Source organism: Chiroxiphia lanceolata, chromosome 14 (assembly GCF_009829145.1).
Source record: "Chiroxiphia lanceolata isolate bChiLan1 chromosome 14, bChiLan1.pri, whole genome shotgun sequence".
NCBI lineage: Eukaryota > Metazoa > Chordata > Aves > Passeriformes > Pipridae > Chiroxiphia > Chiroxiphia lanceolata.
Genome location: NC_045650.1, coordinates 7039772 through 7061114, shown reverse-complemented (window position 1 = coordinate 7061114; position 21343 = coordinate 7039772). Strand labels below are relative to the sequence as shown.

Here is a 21343-nt window from a genome sequence, read left to right as displayed (position 1 = left end):
ATTTGTTTTGCTTCTTTTTGTGCTCACTAATTCACATTTCTCCTCTATGTCCCAGGATAGCTGACCACAAGTGGATGAATCTATGTCTAGTGAGCCCAGCAATTATTAGAACCACTCTAAAAGCATTTCTTAGAGTTGCTGACATGATGAGATTAGACAGAAAAACACCTAATTAAATACTGTACCTTAAGAAATGTGTAGAGTTAGTGTCATATAACGCTTACTTGATGATACATAAGCTAATGTAAATGCACAAAATAATTGTCATCACCTGTGTGAAGATAAATAGCTTTTCCTGAACTAACATGCTTTTGCATATAAAATGTTACTATTTTACTAGTTGTCCCCATTTTTTTGACAAATAAATTTTGTAATGGCTGTAAAAGGAAAGTGTGACATGTCTGTTTAAGCATTAGAGTATTAATAGTGGCCGCTTCGTGGTTCTATATAATTGAAATCAATGGCTTTGTTATCTTACAAATTGTTTTATAGCACTGTCATGTGACAGAAATACTGTTTCTTTCCATTAGCCCCCATATCTAAATGTCAAAATGTGTGGAATTGGATGCACATGGATTATCAGTGTGTGTGTGGCTGGAATTTTATGATCATAATGCTACCTTTTGCTGTAAATACCTGATATGGAGATCTGCATCTGTTATCCTTGCAGACTGGGGCACAAGGCTGTCACCTGGTGTGGTGACAATGTGTGAGTGGAAATGTCAGTTCACTCTGTTCTCATGACAGCACTACCACATCCCAAGGGGTTGTGAGGAGAAAAGTGTCCATAGCACATTGTTGGTATAAAAGAAAGGTCAAGTATTATCATCAAAACCATTCAAAAATATTATAGCAGTTTCAAAGTTTTTTGTTATGAGTTGGAAAGTGTTTCCCCTCATGCATGTGTACAATGAAGAATATTGTACATGAAGAAGATTGTAAACATGAAAGTTACTAAGAATTCTGGGCTAAGCTGAGTTTGCCACCAGGCAACTACTTCATATCATATTTGCTAAGTTGGTTTGGGACCCAAAACCAGTTGTCTGAAATTTTTACCAGAGGTTTAGTGAATGTCTGCATTACATCTGACACAGTGATGTCCCACACTTAATGAAAGCATCATTTCTAATACTTCAGTAAACATAATCAATACTCATTCACATGAAGGATTAAATTACTTTCATGTCTTCTAAGTACAAACTATCCTAGACATGTTTGGACACCTCCTTGCTCTTTTTATTTTTTTTGGGGGGGAGAAACAGCTCTCAGTTTGGTTTTTGTAGCTGATAGTAATTTAAGAGGTAATAGTTGGCAGCATTTGAAAATGGACATATTTCTCTAGATCTCTTACTGTAGCTTTTTCTCCTCAGCCTCATCAGAAAGATCATGATGCCCAGTCTGGTCTCTTCAGTGTATTTGGAAGGATGCCTTTTATGTAGACTGTCTTCCTCTTTTTTCCTGGCTTTTCTGCTTTTGCCTTTGCTTTAATGCCATAACCATCAGTCTTCCTAAAATACCCACATAATTATACAAAATAGTTATATAATCTAGTATTAGACCTCCCACTTTACTGCTGATACTGAAAAACATCTCCCTGTGAAACACCAGGAAAAACATCCTTTCTTATTTAGTCTCGTATGGAAACAGTGTCTGAACAGTTGGGTGTGGACACCCTGTGTTTGGTAATCACAGGAGTGGGTCCAGCACAAGAGTAGCAGTTTATTCCTACATGTGATTATTCCTAGTTCATTCCATTAAATAAGTAATGCAGTTGTTGTTGGTATGCTAACTAGAGAAATAACAGCTGCACTCTGTTTTTCCCATGTGTTTTGTGCACTGACAGTCCTTGTGGGTGTGGTATTAAGGCCTCTTTGACAGATGTTTTGGATGACTTCAATATTCACAACTGGCAAATCTCCTCCTCAAATGAGTTAAATAGGCTTCTGTAAAAATCTCAAGAGGCTGGGTGGCACCTTCTAAGCAGCCAGGCTAGTGACACTTTTCACTTCCTGGACAGCAGTAACTGTCCTGTACAAAAACAACAGAAGCATCCTGAATAAGACCTGATTATATGTGATGGGGAACAGAAACCACACTTAGTTTTTAAGCTGCATATGCCTTTTAATTTTCCTCATAAGGAGATATGCACGAATGTACTTTGACACAGCTCATTGGATTTCAACTCAAACGGTATTTTAATATTTGTGTTACTGTAACTGAAGGGGTCATCACTGAAATACTGGGACTTAGTAAGCACACCAGTTAATGATGCAGAGCTTTCTGGCTGGGCTGGAAAGAGATTTTACTATTCTTGAGTGCGAACGGTGCTATTGACTGTCTAAGGCACGCTGATAACAAGTAGAACATTGCCACCCTTTGACCATAAAGAAAAAGCACACGAGTAAAGCAGCAGCATTATGCAAGTTGGGGATGCTGCAGCAAAACTATTTAAGAGTATATTCATTTGTAAAGTAGCTGCTCAGCAATGGTAGCCCAGTTGGGTGGAGGTTGTAGGCAACATTTGCTTTGATTTAGTGTATTTCATACCACGGTGATGTGTTTGGAGAGAATATATTATGCTACGCACTAATTATGTTTTCCTGAGAACTGAATTACATATGCATTGTGAAGATAGGACGAAGGCTACCATGGTTACCATTGTGCACCCAGGAACTTATTTTATACAGTGCCAATTAATCTGAGGTAATGCTTGAGAGAGAAGAACATTGAATAAGAAATGCTAATGTCTCAGCTGAAAGATGGAAATTAGATAGAAAAGCACAGCTTTTATTGAAGATTATATGTCAGGGTCAGCATTTATAAATGAATCCACCTGTAAGACTAAAATCAACAGTTCTCTCTTACATTGAAAAAACACGTATCTCTCTAGGCCTAATCAACACACAGCACGCTCTGCTGCTTTATCAAGGATATTCTCTGAATAGGAGGTTTTTTCCCTTCTTATGATTTTAACAGCATACTCCTGAAGTTGAGACTATAATTGGGGATTATTGCTATGTCAGAAAGAGAATGTGTTTTGTGTTTGCAAAATGCAAAGACATTTAAACCTTATGCAGGTTAGAGTTGCTGGGGATGAATCTTATGCCTCTATCTAGAAACTTTCCTGATGGTGAGGACTGAGGGAAGCAGAACTCTGACTCCTTCCTGTGCCTGACAGCTCACTTTGGCTCATGTAACGGGGCTGACATGGCTTTTTGCAACTACACTGAGTTTGCATGGCAAGCTTTTGGTAGCAAGGGGGATACAGGGAGAGCTTCTGTGAGAAGCTGCTAGAAGCTTCCCTCATGTCCAACAGAGACAATGCCAGTGGCTCCAAGATGGACCTGCTGCTGGCCAAGGCTGAGCCCATCAGTGACAGTGGCAGTGCCTTTGGAATAACATATTTCAGAAGGAAAAGAGTTACTGCACAGGGGGAACTGCAGTGAGAAGAGGGGAGTGAGAATATGTGGGACAAACAACCCCACAGGCTCCCAGGGCAGTGCAGAAGGAGGGGCAGGAGGTGCTCCAGGCACCTCAGCTGAGGTTCCCCTGCAGCCTGTGGTGCAGCCCATGGTGAGGTGGCCGTGTCCCTGCAGCCCACGGGGGAGCAGAGATCCTCCTGCAGCCCGTGCAGGAGCCCATGCCACAGCAGGTGGGTGCCAGAACAAAGCTGTGTTCCCCTGGGAAGCCCACATGGAGCAGGTTTGCTGGCAGGGCTTGTGACCCCGTGGGGGATCCACTCTGGAGCAGCCTGCTCCTGATGAACTGTGCCCTGTGGAAAGGGACCCACCTTGGAGAAGTTTGTGAATAGCTGCAGCCTGTGGGAAGGACTCACATTGGAGCAGGTTTTTAATGATTAAATTTGATTTTACCATTTTGCAAAAATGTACATGACCGAACGTTTAATCTTTAGAAGAAACTCTTCTATTCCTTTTAATTCACTACAATGCAGGACCAATTGGATTGAAGTTAACTTGGCTAACATTATGCTGAAACAGATGAGGAAATCCTTGTATCCTCAATTCTGCTGGCTTAGCAACATCACATTCTATGGGACTGGCAATTTTTGGCAAAAGAGTAGTGCTAACAAACAGTTGGGAGGCAGCAACTTCGGCTTTCACAGATGTTCTAGCAATGAATAGCAGCTCAGGGCAGAAATTTTGATGCTTAAGTGATGGAATGTTTATCTTAACTAGAAATTTAGCTCCTAAAATGCATAGATACCTTTTCTAAATGTTATTCACAGTCCACTGGCTTATGTGACTTGTAATTATATTATTATTATCTTTCAGGAAAAACTGACTCACTGTACTTCAATGAAAATAAAAGTAAAGCTTTTCCAACTAAATTGCTAAAAGAGAATATCGAGTTTCAATAACTTTTCATTTTTTAGTGATAATCACTTTTAAACTGATTCTACAACATTCTTAGTACACTGGTATTAACTATGATTGAAGATGCTTAAATCTGCAGGACAGTTCACTCGACACCTTTCACCATATTACATAATAAACATCTCTCTTGCAATGCTTTGAAATGTAATATGAGTGGGAATATCTATCTCTAGATGTAAATCAGAACTATTTTTTCCTGCTTACTTAGTCCTTTAACAGAGCCTTGAGATTCATATATATCTTTCTTTTGTTTCTAAGAACATGATATAATATTTCTGATTTCTAATCAGAATTAATTGTTCACTCAAGAGGATGTAACAGAGAAAAGTTGTAATGATTTATGATAATTAAACATTTTACTTATAAAAATTGTTATATATGGTTTTCTTTTTCACATGAGGACACTTTCTTCTAAGGTATTTTCAGAAGAAATTTCTGAAGGAAATATTTGCTAGCCAAATGTTTTTGAAAATGATTGGCTTCTGGTTCAGATCTGATGTACTAAATTTTGTATTGAGCTAAAAAAAGAGCTACACAGATGTGTAACAAAGAATCAAGGGCATTTCTGTATATCTGTTGAAGCAAGTTCTTATTTAATCATCAGGTTCTTGGCAAGAATATTTCTGCAACCTGTCAGTGGGAGATATATGAGTTTAGAAAGGGAGTTAATATAATTATCTCATTCTCTAATCTCAATAATAAAATAATTGAGTTGTCTAAATGCCTATCAGTGGAAAACAAATGGTAGATCTGTAGTTACACATAGAAACTTTAGCTTGTCATTCTGATGGAATCTACCTGTTCTCTGAACTACTTTTCTTCCTGAGTGAAATGGTTACTTTCTATTAGTTTTTGTTATAATGCCTCCAACTAGTGATTTTATTTACTAATTATAGTAAATAGTAACTATAATAAAAAGACCTTTTGCAGGTCTCCCTTTAGCTCTGGCAGCAGAACAATTGACTCATAAAGAAAACATTGTTTGTGACCAGGCAAACAACTGAGGGCTCCAGGTAGGCCAGTTGTTACTTTTGCTGTAGGGCTGGAAGTGGCAGCTCTGGAAGCAACCATATTTTGGATATTGATACACCAGGCAAGGTGGGTGAGGCATTTTGAGAGCATCTCTGGATGGATGGACACACAGATGGAGAAGTTCTGAGTGACTGAACATCACTGAGGTTATTCAGCAAGCTGGCACAAATTTGTTTCTCAGCTAGGAAGCCTGCAGGAGAGCTGAAGGCCATTACAGCTGAAAACCTGGAACTGAAAGGATGGAAGGTAGTAGGGGAATACAAAGAAAACTATATTAATTAATATTATTTTTAGAAGATTAGCTTTTAGATTAAAATCTTGAGTAGTTATAGAGGAAGTTTATACATTAAGAAAAAGTAGGACACCGAATAAAAGTACCTTACTTCATTTACAATCTAAATGAAAGTACATAAAATGGATTTTTCTCTCAGTTTGTGATGATCTTAGAAATTAGGACTCATCCTACAAATATAAATCATTACAGTGGGACCAACAAAATAACTGTGGTTTGTTTAACAGTAGCTGTCACAGGAGAGTGTCTGCTAAATTATAGTCAAATTAATGAAAACTTGAATTATTTACCTGTTGAATAGCACATTGAATTGTCCTTTTGAAGAAGGCTAACCATAAGCTAATGGCATTAGCTTATCCCTCCTACCCCTCCTGCTTTCCCAATTTATAAATTCCCCGATTTTTGGCAATTTTTGGTTTTGTACTTAGGCAGTATAATTTAGCATCATAAATAGCTGGCAAGCAGTGTGTAACTGATAATGTATCCAGCAGTTTCTTTTATGTTCTGGGTAATTGTAAACAAAGAATAAAACTGATTATTTCAGCAAATGTAGCAATAGACACAAAAGTTGGTTTTAATTTTAGATTTTTGTCTATGGCCAATAGAAAAAGGATGGCACTTTGTACTGGTTAACTTCTACTGAGGATGGAAGGAGCCAAGAACTACCATAACTACACTTACAAAAGGTTCCCATGAATATCTTTGTTTTGTAGCACATTGTGTGACTGTGGAAAAAGAGTTGGATTTGTGTATTGCCTGTAAGCCCATCATTTCACTGCTGGGTACTTCATTTATCCATTCGCTGTGAAAGATGCAGTTTGTTGTCACGTTTGATTGTTAAGACTTTTTACAAGATCTCTTAAGGCATAACTCCATCTGGAATAACTTTAAGGTTATTCTGTCCTTAAGGCAGAAGTAGTAGGACTGTGTTTTCACTGGAGTGTGGGTAACATACAGGAAGACAGTGTTGCCAGTGAACTAAATTCTTCAGTGTGGAAAAAAAAGAGAGTCCCAGTGAGCAGAATTTTGCTCATTTACTCCCTGCAGAGAGATGACATTTGTTCTCCACAGCATTTCCTCTTGAGAGGACCAGTTATTGGCTTATGTCACAAGCAGTCTACCATTCCTCAGTGATATATTCCTTAAGGCATACATGGATCATTTTCGATACTCAGTGATCCAAATTTCCCTCTTATTGGTTGTATGAATGTGTGATGGCAGTGAGAACAGAAACTGTTCTTGAGTATGTGTTAAAGTTCATTTGGTTTTCCTTCTGATGCAGTGCTGCAAGGTGTTGCTCCCTCTAGTTGTTTGTGTGTATGTATAGACATATATGTGTTTTTATGAATAAAGGGCTCCAGTGACCTTTTACTATTAATTAGCTGATCCTAATTCTACCCAGGCCTCTGTCGCTGATACAGACTTATAGAATCTGTCTAGATAATCAGAACATCAATAGATTATCAGAATGGCAAAAGTTCCCCTTCTTCCTTTACCCGCTGCAGCTGGTTTGAGGGTAAGTAGCAGGCAATAAATATAAATAACGGACAATATGATATTAACATATACACGCTAACTTCTTGTTGCTTCAAGGACCTTTAAAGCAACCAAATTCAAGACAAGTTGAGGGGTAAAAAATTAGAATGACAAAGTGATGTTAAAATTAGGTGGTAAGCATATGGGTACATCCCCACTATCCCCCTATTATTGGAGTTCTCTGTTGACATCACATTTGTTTCACTCCTAGAATAAAAGTTGTATTCCGTTTTATAGGTAAAGTTTTAGCATTTCTGCTCGATTTTGCTTTCTGAAGGAGCCATTGTAGATGTTAACTGTAGAAGAATGCAGTAAAATGATTAAATGCCATGGTACCTGTTGTGATGAGAAAATACCCTAAGGTTGGTTTGGGCCAAGTGTCAGCTCAGTGTGAGGAATACACCCAGTGTGATACAGTCAGCTGGGACTTAGCTGGGACTGGGACTTGCATTGTTATTATTGAGGCACTCCTGTATTGCATACAGTTATTCCAGAATAGAGTACGAGGGGAAAAATAAATAATTCAAAAATAATCTAAAATATTGGGAAGGTAACCCATTTATGAACTTACTCCAGCCTAGGTTCATGGCTTTTTTAGCCTTCCTGGTTAAATATACTAAGCCAACTGTTCTGGTGCTTTAAACAGTACATTAAACAACTTAATCATACTGTCCTCTCTTGCATTAATAAATTTAGCGTTTGTATTCCTGAAGTAGCTGTTTTCTTCTCTTGCTCTACTTTAGTTCTTCTTCAGAATACAAATTCCAGCTCATTTCCATTTTTTCCGGACCTAGCACTTTAAAAGTTTTGTTCTTCTGTTTGGTTTTTAACCCTCTAGACCAATAGCTGAGTGCTTTGAGGACCACTCTCTTATTTTTCAAATAAATATTCACTTTACTGTTAAATATTTCCCAGTATTCTTGATCACCCTTCTGGAAGGAAGGTGTTCTGGGACAATATATGTGAAACAAAAGAGTTTGTTCCTTTTCTTGAATTTTACAATATTGATTGCTTTCATGCAGAACTAGTTGCCATGTTTTCACAGGTAAGTCCTCCTTCTGGTTGCACATCAAAGAATAAGACAGACTATAGAGGTAGTACTTTTAAGATGGAAATTAATAGGGTCTGTGCTTTGTCCTTCACAAAATCTTGGATCATGTGTTTGGCAGTTGAAACTTTTTGTCCTAGTTGCAGATACTGATATCTCCCCCCATACCCCAGCTGCAGAATGAACTACTGCAGAGTGAAGTCTGCTTCTCTTTAAAATGTGGAAAAGATTGTTTAGAGGTGGTGAGTTTAAATATCAGGCTTAGATCAAATTACTTAAAATGAATATTTTTTTATCAAGACTTTTTTTTTTTTTTTTAAAGTTCTGGGCTTGTAGAGGCTGTAGAAACTAGGGGTACACCAGAAGATCAGATGTGCCACAACCAGGACAGGTGACCCCAGCTGACCAAAGGGGTGTCCCAGACCATATGGCATCGTGTTCAGCAATAAAAGCTCTATGTAATTTGTCTTCCCAGATAACTGTTACATCGATGAAGCCCTGCTTTGTAGAACATTGGTTTGGGAAGTCTCACCTGATCTACCTGAAATAGTCATTGCAAGGAACCATGTGACAAACTCCTGTTGCCACCCAAACAGCCACCAACCACCCCGTGAAAGAGATTTGATTCCAGCATGTAAGTGTTCCTGTATGCCAAGATGATGATTGGTTTTATTATCATTATTCATTTGAACAAGCAGTGTCTCTGTGTAGCACAGGATGCAGCTGGGGAACCACATAACGGGTTAGAGATTTGTTTTGTAGAACTCCTTTGCTTTAATGTATTACAGAAGCAGACTGCTGACTAGACCTTGAGACTGCATTTTTAATGTGCTTACTACAGTGGATGTCGTGTGACAGTGTCTGAAAGTGCAGGAAGGAGCAATTTAGCAAGAACTGCTTGTAGCTTTTTGTTTTAAACACAGCCTTCCAGGAGTTTTGCATATTATTGCCAGGCCAAAACATCATTTGAGCACTGTAGGAATTAGCACAACGTGCTCCACAAAGGCTTTAAGGAAGCTGTCTAAAGTTCTAACACTGCTAATGCTTGAGGAAAAAACTTTTGCAAACACTGCAGGATACTGCAAATGGCAGCACTGTAATCTATTTTATTTTAGCTGACTCCCTTCTAGTGCTCTCGTGTTATTTTTCTTCAGATCCTGCTTTTGTGTACTACACAAAGGGAAGCGTATGTTTTGTTTATTGCCTTTACTGTGCCAGCCAACATGCAGAATAAGAATGACTGATGTTCTCTGAGCTTTCTTATCTTTCATGATATGATTTCTTTAACAGCCATTCTAACTCTTCTCCCTACATATTTTGGTGCTGAATGCAATTCATCATTTCACATCTTTTTTTTCTTACTGCCTTCTCTGCATTTTCTACTTTTTCTGGCTTAGAGGACAGCAAAGTTGTAACAATCATGGTTAAGAAAAGGAAAGGAAATGAGAGCTCTGTAATACAGAGCTGTTTTACCACAGTAGATATTCAATAAACCTTTACTAGAAACCTACATTTTCTTTTAGCAGCTCATTATTAAGGAAAGTTTTGGGTCTGAGAGTCTTTCTGCCATTATTCCCCTTACCCCCCCCCCCCAAAAAAAAAAAATAAATGGGGGGGGGCAGCAGAATGTTTCAGTCTTGTCCAAGAAGGACCATACTTGGAAACAAGTGACAGATTTTCATTTCATTCTGCCTTTTAATTCTTTGTTTCCCGAGCTGAGTATTCCCTTATGAAACCCTGTAAGTGGGAAGGTTTTGATGCTACCTGTTGGCTGGACAACTGGAATGCCTCCATCAAACCTATTTTACAATAAGCCACTTCACAACCATAATTTCAGAGTAAGTGTCAATTTGTTGTACTGAATTTTGCTATTGATAAAAAGGTGAAGGCATTTTAATTGCATTATGCTACTTATGGATCAAGCTTTTAACAGGACTGAATTGATGCAGAGATTGTTAGAGAGGAAGAGTGATGGTGTTTACACTGAGGAGGTTAAAAAGCCCAACTTCCAATTATAAAGTCATTTTGCTGCCTTAGAAGGTCACTACCTGTATACAGAAGTTACAGCAAAGGGTGTCAGTGAAAAGGAATGAGCTGAAGTGATTTTTATTGAAGGCACGCAGCAGGTCAGCAGGAGAGTGGGGAATAAATTTCAAGTCTTGTGAGTCCCAGCCCAATGTCTTTGCAGCAAATTCTGCTGTTCTGGGAATCTCATTACTTACTGAACAGACCAGAAGGTAAATGTTGGGTTGCATGCACTGTGTCAGGTGCCAATCACTGCGCTCTGGTTTTAAAAAAACCCAAACACAACACTGTATTAAACCTAATTAACCTTGACCTATCTCTGATTACAAAAAATTCCATGAAAGATGAAATGTCACCTCTTCTAGCATTTTATGATCTCCCCCACTTGGAGTAATGGGAGAGCTGTAAGCAGTCCCTGAGAGCAATAGAAATGTATCACACACTGAAGGACTGGGTTGGGAGGGACGAGTCTGCAGACTTCTCTCAGGTTTCCTAGTTCTCAAGATTTGGGGAGTGTTGGGTTTTTTTAACTGCCTGTTGTGTGCGTGGTTTTTATTTTTTATTTGAACTGTCTCTATTTTTGTTTCAAAAACATCTCATTACCTTTTCAAACAAATATTCTTCTGCTTTTCCCATTTTTTTTTCCCTTCACCACTCGTAAATCACTTGGAGTGTGGTGTTCTGTTCTGTAAACCAATGCTCAGAAACCAAAATCATAACTTGTGATTATGGTGCTCAAACAATTCTGCAAAGAACCCTTTAAAGTTATCAAAAGAGTTGCAAATGTGTCACTCTTTATTTATAAAAAATGTATATATGCATTCACTAAAATAACTAAAAAATCAGCTAAAATTATTGTTTCTTTTTAGAGATTTACAGCACATGGATAGAAGAGCTTTCAGAAGTACTTGGGGAAAAGATCTGGCAGAGACTGTGTAGATTAAGAGTCTAATACAAAATGTGGAAAAGCTTGTCTAGCTTTCATTAATGCCATCTTCTCACTTTGTCCCTGTTCCCTCCCAGAAGGCCAATCTGTAAGCATAGACAGACAACTGTGAAGCAGTTTGCACCTGGTTGGCAGGCTGCAGAAAACCAAACTGAATATCTAAAGTTTATATGGAAAAAAGTAATTTTAAAGTCAGTTCTACTACACCACCAAGGTCATAGGACACTTGAAAAACAGACCAGAATAACAAATATTCAATCACAACTTAAACTACTCAGAAATGATTACTTTCTTAGTTGGAATTGAAACACATAATTTTGTATCATATGAAATACATAAGGCTCTTTTTTTTCAGGAAGAGCTTTCCCATATACTAATGTATTTGGATTTCCTTTTGGAATGGATATTTTGATGGGATAGGAGGACATAAAATCACAGAATGGTTTGGGTTGGATGAGACCTTAAGGACCATCCACCTCCAACCCCCCTGCCACAAATAGAGACACCTTCTACTAGACCAGGTTGCTCCAATCTCCATCCAACCTGACCTTGAACACTTCCAGGTATGGGGCATCCACAGCTTTTCTGGGAAACCTGTGCCTGTGTCTCAACACTCACAAAAGAGATTTTCTTCCTAACGTTTAATCTAAACCTGCCCTCTGTCAGTTTAAAACCATTACCTTTGTCCTGTCACTGTCTGCCCTCATAAACAAGTCCCTCTCCCTCCTCTTTATAAGCCCCCTTAAGGTACTGTGAGGCCACAATGAGAACATGGAGAACATTCATTGTAGTTCAGCTGGACATGGCCCTAATCACCCACAAAGCTTGGAGGAAAAGAAAGAGTTTTAAGAATCAAAGCAGTTTTACAGACCAAGAGTTCTCTAACATGTCCCCTGTGCTTCCCCTCTAAGTATCATAATCAATTATGTTAACAGGTAGGGATGAGAACTGGGTTGCTGTTTTGATAATTATAATTACTGGTGGTGACCAGTCTATCAATGTGTTTTTTCTTGCTTTCCTTTTCTGTCACATATCAGAAGTGCAACAATATTAAGAGGTTTCAAGAGGAAGATGGTCTAGATAGAACTGACATGTTAGTTTAAATTCAGATGCTTCCTACATAATAAAACTACACACAAATGTACAGACATGAGAACTGTTAAAATTTATCACCGGTTATATTATAGATGATTATATTTGGCACCTAGTGCAGAACATATCCATGAAACAGGAATTACCATCTAAATGACTCCCACAGAGATGATAGAATGTATTTATTAAGTAGCTGACAAGCTGATAACAAAGACTGATATAACTCTAACTCCAGGTTTGTTGATTTAAAGTAACAATTCTACATAAACCTTATACATGAACATAAGCCTGAAGATTGTTGAGGGTTTTTTGTTTGTTTCATTGTTTTCTGATTTTAGCAAAGAACAGGTATAAATGACATGTCCTGGAATAAACTTAGACTGGAAACTGCTTCCTTAACTATGAGACAAGGAAGTAGAATTACCTCTGAGGAGCATGAATCAGAGCAAAATTCATTAATTTAAAATGAAATGCATCACTTTATGAAGGTTTATTTGACACGGTTGCCTACAGCAATGGAGGGCTGTACTTGGTGATCCAGGGAACCTTTTCAGTCCCTGTGTTTGTAAGGATTCTGTAGAAATTCCTCTTCAACTGTGAATTTACAATATGATACGTTGTCAGGCTCCTGAGGAGACTGTTTATCTTAGTGATGCTTATAGGTATATGATGCATATAGGTATATGCAATGCCATCTATCCTGAGATGATACTTGTCCAAATGTTAAATCTTCCAGGTATTTATATGTATTTTCTTGGTACATTTTGCTTTCCTGTGATGAATCACACAAGCTATGTAACGTGGAGCTTAGACCCAAGTGGAGGTTACTGCTGTGAGCTGGTGGCACAGATTCCCCTTTTCCACTATTCTCAAGGAAATTTAATGCAGTAGCTGAGGCTGAACCCTGGGAGGTCACTGCTGTCACTGAGAGATCTGGATGTTGGGTTACAGTGGCAAAAGGTGGTGTTCAAAGACAGGGAAAGTGTTTGGAGCCTGTTCTTTTGTTTATTCAATTGGGAAGAAACCAAGAGCTTGGTTGTACCATTTTTATTACACAGGGCTTCAATCATGTAAGCCCTGGTGCAATTTTGGGAATATAAATAGTTATGGACTGAAGCTGCTGTTTTATTTTTTTATCATTTTGTCCCAGCTTTTAGTAAAGAAGGGGTCTAGATAAAATTAACTATTTTTTTATTTCTGTTGTGCTAGGAATTGCTCAACCCAACACTATGTGTGTGTATAAACACACCTTGCACATGAAAAAGACAACAGTTGTTTCAGGATGCATCTTAATTCAGTAGAATCTTGAGGAAGGGATGGTACATCACATGTACAAATCTGCATCATCCCTGAAAGGGCAGTTTGAGACATCACTAGATGAATTCTCTTCTGTTTTCTCCTCTGTCTTCCCATGGGAGAGGATCATGGCTTGATTCTGTTTCCTGCCACATGGGAAAACCCCAAACAAGACCACAGATTTACCAGATAACTGTACAAGTATAAAGCAAGTAAAAGGTGCAACTATTGTGAACAGAAGGTGCAAAGATCAACACAAACATGAAACTGATCCTCTCATATTAGACTGGTATGAAAAGAGATGGAGATTTTTGCACATTTGCTCCCAAAATCTCAGTGGCCCACTGAGAACTTTAAAATGCTGGCATAACTGCACTAGGCTTTAATTAACTATGCCTGCTTCTATAGCTCCTAAAACTTTTCAGTTCCACAAAAAGATTAGGAAAAAAAAGGCTTATGGCTGAAAATAAAACTAAGATTTCACAAAAATACTGGTTGATCAATAGTGCTGTAAGAGTTGTGGGTGTGTAGTCATATATCCACAATCATATGCTTATGTCTAAAGTAAAAGTTACAGGCAAACTCTTGGCCAGAATTTTTTCCAAGATTAGTTTCATCAGAAAGTGGCAATTTATTAAAAGGTTTTAAGAAAAGGTCACTTTCTGATAAAGCTTCAGAAGAGAAGTTATTTCAGGTCCAGCATGATTACCTGGTAATGAGAGACCTAGCAGGCTGCTTCTTATGGCATTCATTAAGGGGTGAGAGAAGCAAGATCTTAGGTCTGATTTAATGGCTATTCCTGTCTTCTCCCTCAGAAAACTTCAGGTTAGCAGAAATACAGAAAGTGAGTAGAAAAAATAAATTATTTTTGCATAGTTATCTTGCAGCATGAAACTTTTTACAAGGGTATGTGGTGCCAGGACAAGGGGGAATGACTTCAAACTGTCAGAGAGTAAATTTAGCTCAGATATTAGGAAAAAATTCTTTACTCTGAGTGTGACGAGGCCCTGGCACAGATTATCCAGAGAAACTGTGGCTGCCCCATCCCTGGGAGCGTTCAAGGCCAGGTAGGATGGGGCTTGGAGCGACCTGGTCTAGTGGAAGGGATCCCTGTTTGTGGCAGGGGTTGGAGGTGGATGATCCTCCAACCCAAACCACTCTGTAATTCTTACTCCAGTCATAGTCCTACCTGAGTGGAACCCCTCCCTCACTTCTATCACTAACTCAGTCAGTTGCTTTACAGCAGTTTGATTTTCAATATTGCCTCTTTGCCAGTGGAAGTGATCATTTCATGAATGGATAGGGAAGTACCCAGTGAAGACCAAGATCACTGACCCTGAGATCGCCACACATGTGAGCCTTAGGTGGCAGCTTCTTCCACATTAACTGTGAAATGCCTTCCCCTTCCCTTCCTTGGTTTATTCTGTCCAAGCAGATTTGCTCTGTACATGCTGAAGTTGTCAGTTCTGAACACTCTCAAACTTTTCTTGTGGAATCAAAAGTAAAATCCCCCGTCTTTGTGTGTCATTACAAAAATTCTGTTTGTGACTGGAGAGAGCACCACTGTTTCATTAAGGATGCAGTCAGAGTCAGATGCCAGCACAGCTCGTTAGACCACTGGAGCAATGAACTCTTAGGCAAGAGGCAAATAATAGATTCAGATATAGATTTTTCTTTTATTTCATCTTTCTTAGATATCTTTATTTTCAGAGGGAATCATGTAATGCCTTTACACTGATAAAAGTCAAAGCAAAAATACTGGTAAAAGAGTTCAGTGGTGTTTGAAAGCAACTACTACAACTTTCCAGCATCTGAATTTCTGTCAAGTGTCTCCATGCATTTGATTTCTGCCTTTAGCAACTGTTTCAAGTTAGAGGCCTTGACTTGTATAATTTAGTACTGATTTGTAACTGGGATACATATGTGTTCAAATAAATATAATATCCAATTCAGAGGTCATAATTACCCTGTGCTCAGCTTCCCAATTACAGAGCTGCAGTCTCATTTACATTCAGCCCAGTTACCAGTACTCCATCTTTTTCTAGACACAAGAAGAAGGTGTCCTTATATTTAAAAATAAATTGTCTGATTTTCTGCTGGAGGAACAACAAATTAAACCAACTTTGCACTATAAATGCCGTATAGTTTTTGCATCAGAAGGACTATGTGTTTATAGGGAATACTTTGGGAGGTATCTTAAGATATTATGGATTTAACAATGACAAAAAAGTCCACATGGAGATGCTGAACAATATCCAAGAGAGAGAATTGTAGTAGATTGCTTTCATAAAGGTGGCAGGGAGGCCATAACAAGGTGTTTCTTCTTAAGTGAAGGGGGAAATAAGTGCCATGATAAAAGCAGACCCAGATGCACATGTTATTAGTCTTTGTGGCTATTTCCATGCTTCATTAGAACACAAAGCAAGACCAGTAACTAAAATCTATGCTGACAAGAGTTATAGAAGTATGTGAAGCTGTCATTATCAAAACTTATGTAGATCTCCAGCCATGGTGTGGATAATTAGGAATTTGTAATATTTTGCATTGGTGTAAAAGCTGAAGCAGTGAATGATAATAGAGATTTATAGGCAAATACTATCAAAAAAGTGTTGTATTTTCAGAATTTTAAAAATGCCCATAGCAATGTAATTGATGGATGAATGCAATTTATTTCTTTTTAGGGTGGGATTTAAAGCTTTTTTAATCCTTTACTGCTGCTTCTTCATTCTTTCTGTCCACTTCTCTTGTATGTCTCAAACTAAAATACCACATGAAAGAAATATAAGTGTACATTTGTAATCCCTGTAACTGAATAGCTGCAAGGGACTTTAAAGGCCTCAGATTCTATTTTTTGAATACCCAGATGATGGAGACATACACTGCATCAAGTCAGACTTCATAACCTTTGTCCCTCTCAAAAAAACAAGGAATCCTTCTAGAATATAAAACGGGCTTTGGCTGCAATGAGGTTTGGCAAGTGTTCTTGACTGCCACAGCACATTTGTAGCTAAACTGACAGTGCAGATTCTCTAAACATCCAAGCACAACCAGGTTTAACACATCCTCGTTCTTGATGTTTGTAAATTAGTTTTGCTTCTCTCTAATAAAAATCCTTGTAGCAGAACCAAGTATTCAGCAATTCTATGACAGGAGACAGTATTATTTTGGAAGCACAGCTATTTTTTTTCAAATTATCTTGTTGACAGAGGAAAACCATCCTGGAGTCACTCAGAATGTTTCCTGCTACATGACAAAAAAAGACTACTCTATCAGTTGCAATTTTAACAGGCTGTGCTTTTGTGGATGAAAAAACTTTATACATTGACATCTCGATGCCACTCACATCTTTATATCTCAAAAATATCAAACTACAGGTCAGTCCAGGAAAACAATTCCAGATCTGCTGAAGGCTCAAAAATTACCTTTTGTCTCAATCTTGACCAATCTTTGGGTTGACATCCTTCTCGGTCTAAAGGTTTAAACTGCTTCAAATTGTTGGTATAAACTTCCCATTACAACAGAAGGTAAAAATAAAGATCATCATATGTGTTATATAAGATTTAAGCTCTACCCCTCTGAATTAGATTAAACTAAAATCAAATGGATATTGTTGGTTTAGTTTTAAGTGTTCTGCTGGTGAATTCATGTTATGAAGCACTACAATTTAATACTAGAAAAGAAAACTATTTAACCAGTTTATCTGCTTTCACAAAGACAGACAGAGCAGCAGAATTGCTATCAGTCATTTTTACTTAAAAACCTCTAAATTACTTTAAAGTGTGTAGAAACTTTATGCGAGTGTATGTCCAGTGACACTGACTGAAAAACAACTGACATGCAGGAGGGGCCTTGCCCTCCCCCTTCCAGCAGCCTTCTCAAAACCTACAGTGTTTCCCCAAATGTGTGGTTGGCAGTTGTACCTGCACAGAGCAAAAAGAAATGCCTGTGGTTCCATAAATAGTGAGGAAAAAAAAAAGAAAAAAAAAAGACCTTAACAGCCCCCCACCCCCAAATTCACACATTTCTGCAGCACAGCAAGAAACCCCCATCCCAGCTGCATCTGCACACAGAGCAGAGGGAGATGGAGTGATATTTTTTGTTTTGAAGTGCAGAACTTACATAAAAAGTTAGACATTCTACAGTTTTGCCCCTTTTACATTATTTTAAGTGCAGTGTTGTTTTCCAGCACTCAAAAGAAAAGCTATTCTAAGCAATAGCCTTTCCAGGGAAAGTGTTGCAGCAATGCTCTGGAGTATAGATTCTGATTAGACTGTGGTGAGCCTTGCTGTCAGTAGCCTATTTGCTGGCCTCTCTTCAGAGACAAACAGGGATTTTACATCTGTGCTTTTCTCTAAAAGCAGTTAGTGACATGAAAAGATTTGATTTGTAAATGTCTAAGGCAATAGACTTCATCTTTATAGCACACAGAGAAAGGAAGTATGAAGCACTGAATTGCACAGCTGCCTGGAGAAGAACCACTCTCTTTTCCAAGATCACCATTTATCAGACAGATGAAACAGGAGTATTTCTGTGAGAATTGCCTCAATAGCACTCCAGAATATATCTACTGTCTCCTCAAGCATGTGCAGTTTTAATGAGTTTCCACCTGCCAACAAAATCTGAAGTTCTGCAAACTCCCTTGCCCTCCTGCTACACCTTTATTTCCACTTGTTAAAAACTTATTATTCAAGTACTCTGCTCTAACTTTATGTCGTGGACTTAACCCACTGTATAAAGAAATCCATCAATAATGACTTTTTTTTAATAATTAAGAGTCAATAATAATAAAAATTTCTTAACTGAAAGAGTGATTGGGCATTGGAATGGGCTGCCCAGGGAAGTGGTGGAGCCCTGGATGTGTTCAAAAAACAAGTAGATGTGGCACTTCAAGTGCATACCTCTGTGCCCACTAAACCATGTCATGAATGTTGGACTTGATGACCTTGTAGGTCTTTTCTAACCTTAATGATTCTATGAGCACACTTTGTGTTTAGTAAGAATCTATAATTGTCTGTAATCCCCCTTTGTTTTAGGGTGTGGGCATCTAAAAAAAATAGTGTATGTCAAGCTTTCTATGTCATGGAATATGTGAGGTATGACAAAAAGGACAACTACAGCGATAATATGCACAAACTCATGGCAAATTTTAGATATCTGCAGATGCAACCCCCAAAACCTTAGATGAAGAATCTCTTGGAAAATTGTACTTAGTAAAATTGCATATTTGGGCAGTGGTAGCATGTTCTTAGTAGGACACGTGTATTATCAGCTGTGAAGTTCTAAATGGAAGATCATTTAAGGCATTAAAATGCTCTTTCTTTAACTCTCTGCAGATGCGCTCAATGCACAGAAGGAACAGTGAACACACTGCTCTTAAATTCTCAGAAGTTCAGACATTGGGGTGGGTGGGAATTCCATCTATTTTTAGAAATGGCAAAGGATTTCAGTCTAAACTTCAGTAACTCTTATCCTTTATTGAAGTCAGTTATAGAAAACAGCAAAGGGCATAAAATTATAGACAGAGCAGTATTAATAATTTAAAAAATTATTTCAGTGACTAAAATTTAAAAAATGTATAAAACTTTTACACTGAACTAGACAAAAAAGATAACATTTTCCTTTAATAAACCCCTCCTAGATATTGATTGCTATTTCTCTTAGAAGACTTTTGCTAGATATCTCAAAGAAACTGTCCTTTGAGCATAAAACCAGTAGAGACCAATTAAATCACAGAACATCCTCCAGTAACTTACATTGGACAGCCAGAACTAAAATATTTTTAGTGCAGCTTAAAAAGTCAGAGCATTCTGAATTTCATACTCTGTTTGATCTCTGTTTGATAAATGGGTAGAAGACTCAGAAGAACTAGCATTTATTTGAAAAATTGCTTTTTATATCCAGTAATAAAATATGCAAACACATAAAGTCTTTCCCTATCCCATGTTTAAGTTATCTGAACCAGCTCCCCACGTATTTCTTTAGATTTTAAGTCAATTTTAATTAAATGTTTCACGTCTCATGAAATCAAGAGAGACGTCTCAAAACTTCAGTCAAATATTTGAAGATAAATTTCACAGAAATACAAAACTTAAACTTGCATAAGTTACCTCTTTCAAAGAAGTTTTAAGCACCCGAGCTACTTAGAATGTTTACAAAGTGAATCTTAGATTATGATATTGTACAGAGTGTCCAAGTTCTTCGACAGAGAGTTAGTAAGGCTGTAAGTCAGAAACATTTATTATTTAAACAACCCTCTCTAATAAATGTTGGCTAAAATTGATTTTTTTTTATGGTGTGTCATAAGGGTTTTTCATTAAAACATTTAGGTCAGAGTTGTCTATCAAGGCTCCAGTGTCCCATTTCTGTGCTTTTGAGGGGTCAGTCAGTATAAACACTGGACAGGGAACATCATCTGTACTCTACTGTACATTAGCCTATCTCTGGTTACTTTATAAATTGAACAGATTTAAGGAACTTATAATTTGATTCTCACTGAAGAAACACAGCTAATCATTGGATGCTAATAATCCAACTCTTTCTATAGCAGCAGAAGAGTAGTAAACCAGGTCCCCATCCCTCTGGCCCAGGTGACGTTTGCAGTCTGACACTATTAGTGGCTCATTTGTCTGCTATTGTCCAGCTCTAAATCCAGAAGATCATGTGGATGAATTCTTTTTCCTGTTTCTTAAATTTGATTCTTCCTACTGTGTTCTTTCCTGATCTTTATTCCACTTTCCCTAATGTTTATTTTGTCAACTGCAGTCTGAAAACCTCCTGGGTCCCCCACTTCTCCCTCCTGAAATTTCAGCCTCCTCTCAGCTCCTTTTACTCACCTTCATATCTGCAGTCCTCTCGAATCCTCAACCTTTAACTTCCATTTCTAAAATTTCTGCAATTACTCTCCTCCATTCCACCCCATTTCTCAAGAGCCCAGTCAATTGTCAGTGCAAAAAAAAAAAAAAAAAATATTTTTCCCTACAGTGCTGAAAAGTCTCAAGCTCTGACTGCACGTCACAAAAGTCCTCTTATCTCCCCACTTCTGTGCTGTCAGCAAATACCATAAAATCTAAGCAATCTAAGCAAGCTTTATATCTCCATCAGGCACTGCTTCATGTCCTTTGCTGTTGTTCAGCTCTAAAACTAATGTTCCCAGACCAAGGTCACACTAGCTGTTGCTTTTTTAGGCTTCTGTCCCTTACTCACAGATCCTGCCCTATTTTTTTTCCCACTGTGTCAGCAGGGGATTACCAAGAACAGAAACTCCCAGCTCTTACCAAGAGCCCTCTCCCTGCTCCCCTCCTTCCAGCTCGAAGCACCGCGGAGCAGCTGTTGCACTCCAGGATGGCAGATTTCCAGTCCTTTCCCTTCCCTGCATGCTCAGTTTGTCTGAAGAGCCAGTTCATTAAGAGTCTGGACATGTAGGTGCTGTGTGAGAACAGACAATATCCAGCCTGCTCAGGCAAAAATAGTTGTGAAGGTCTTGCCTATATTAACATGTACCTGTGCAAGAATTAACTGAAGTTCTTAGTCTTGTGATTTAGAAAATGTGAACAGCTTTCATGGGGTCACCAAAGGCAGGGAAATGCTAAAGTCCATCAAATGTAGTTTCTGCAGCAAAGCCTAAATTTTCCAAAAAATCAAAGGCTCAAGAGAATGAAGGGAAAACAAAACCAAAACTCAAA

The 21343-nt window shown here is 38.2% G+C and overlaps 1 long non-coding RNA gene across 1 annotated transcript in view; it reads left to right on the top strand.

Moving 5' to 3' along the window:
• The window catches only part of LOC116793829, a 71205-nt gene that overhangs the window by 39111 nt on the left and 10751 nt on the right, over positions 1-21343 (top strand). The window contains exon 6 of the long non-coding RNA XR_004359599.1: positions 8778-8936. This is a non-coding gene — a long non-coding RNA (uncharacterized LOC116793829). The remainder of the gene's footprint in view (positions 1-8777; positions 8937-21343) is intronic.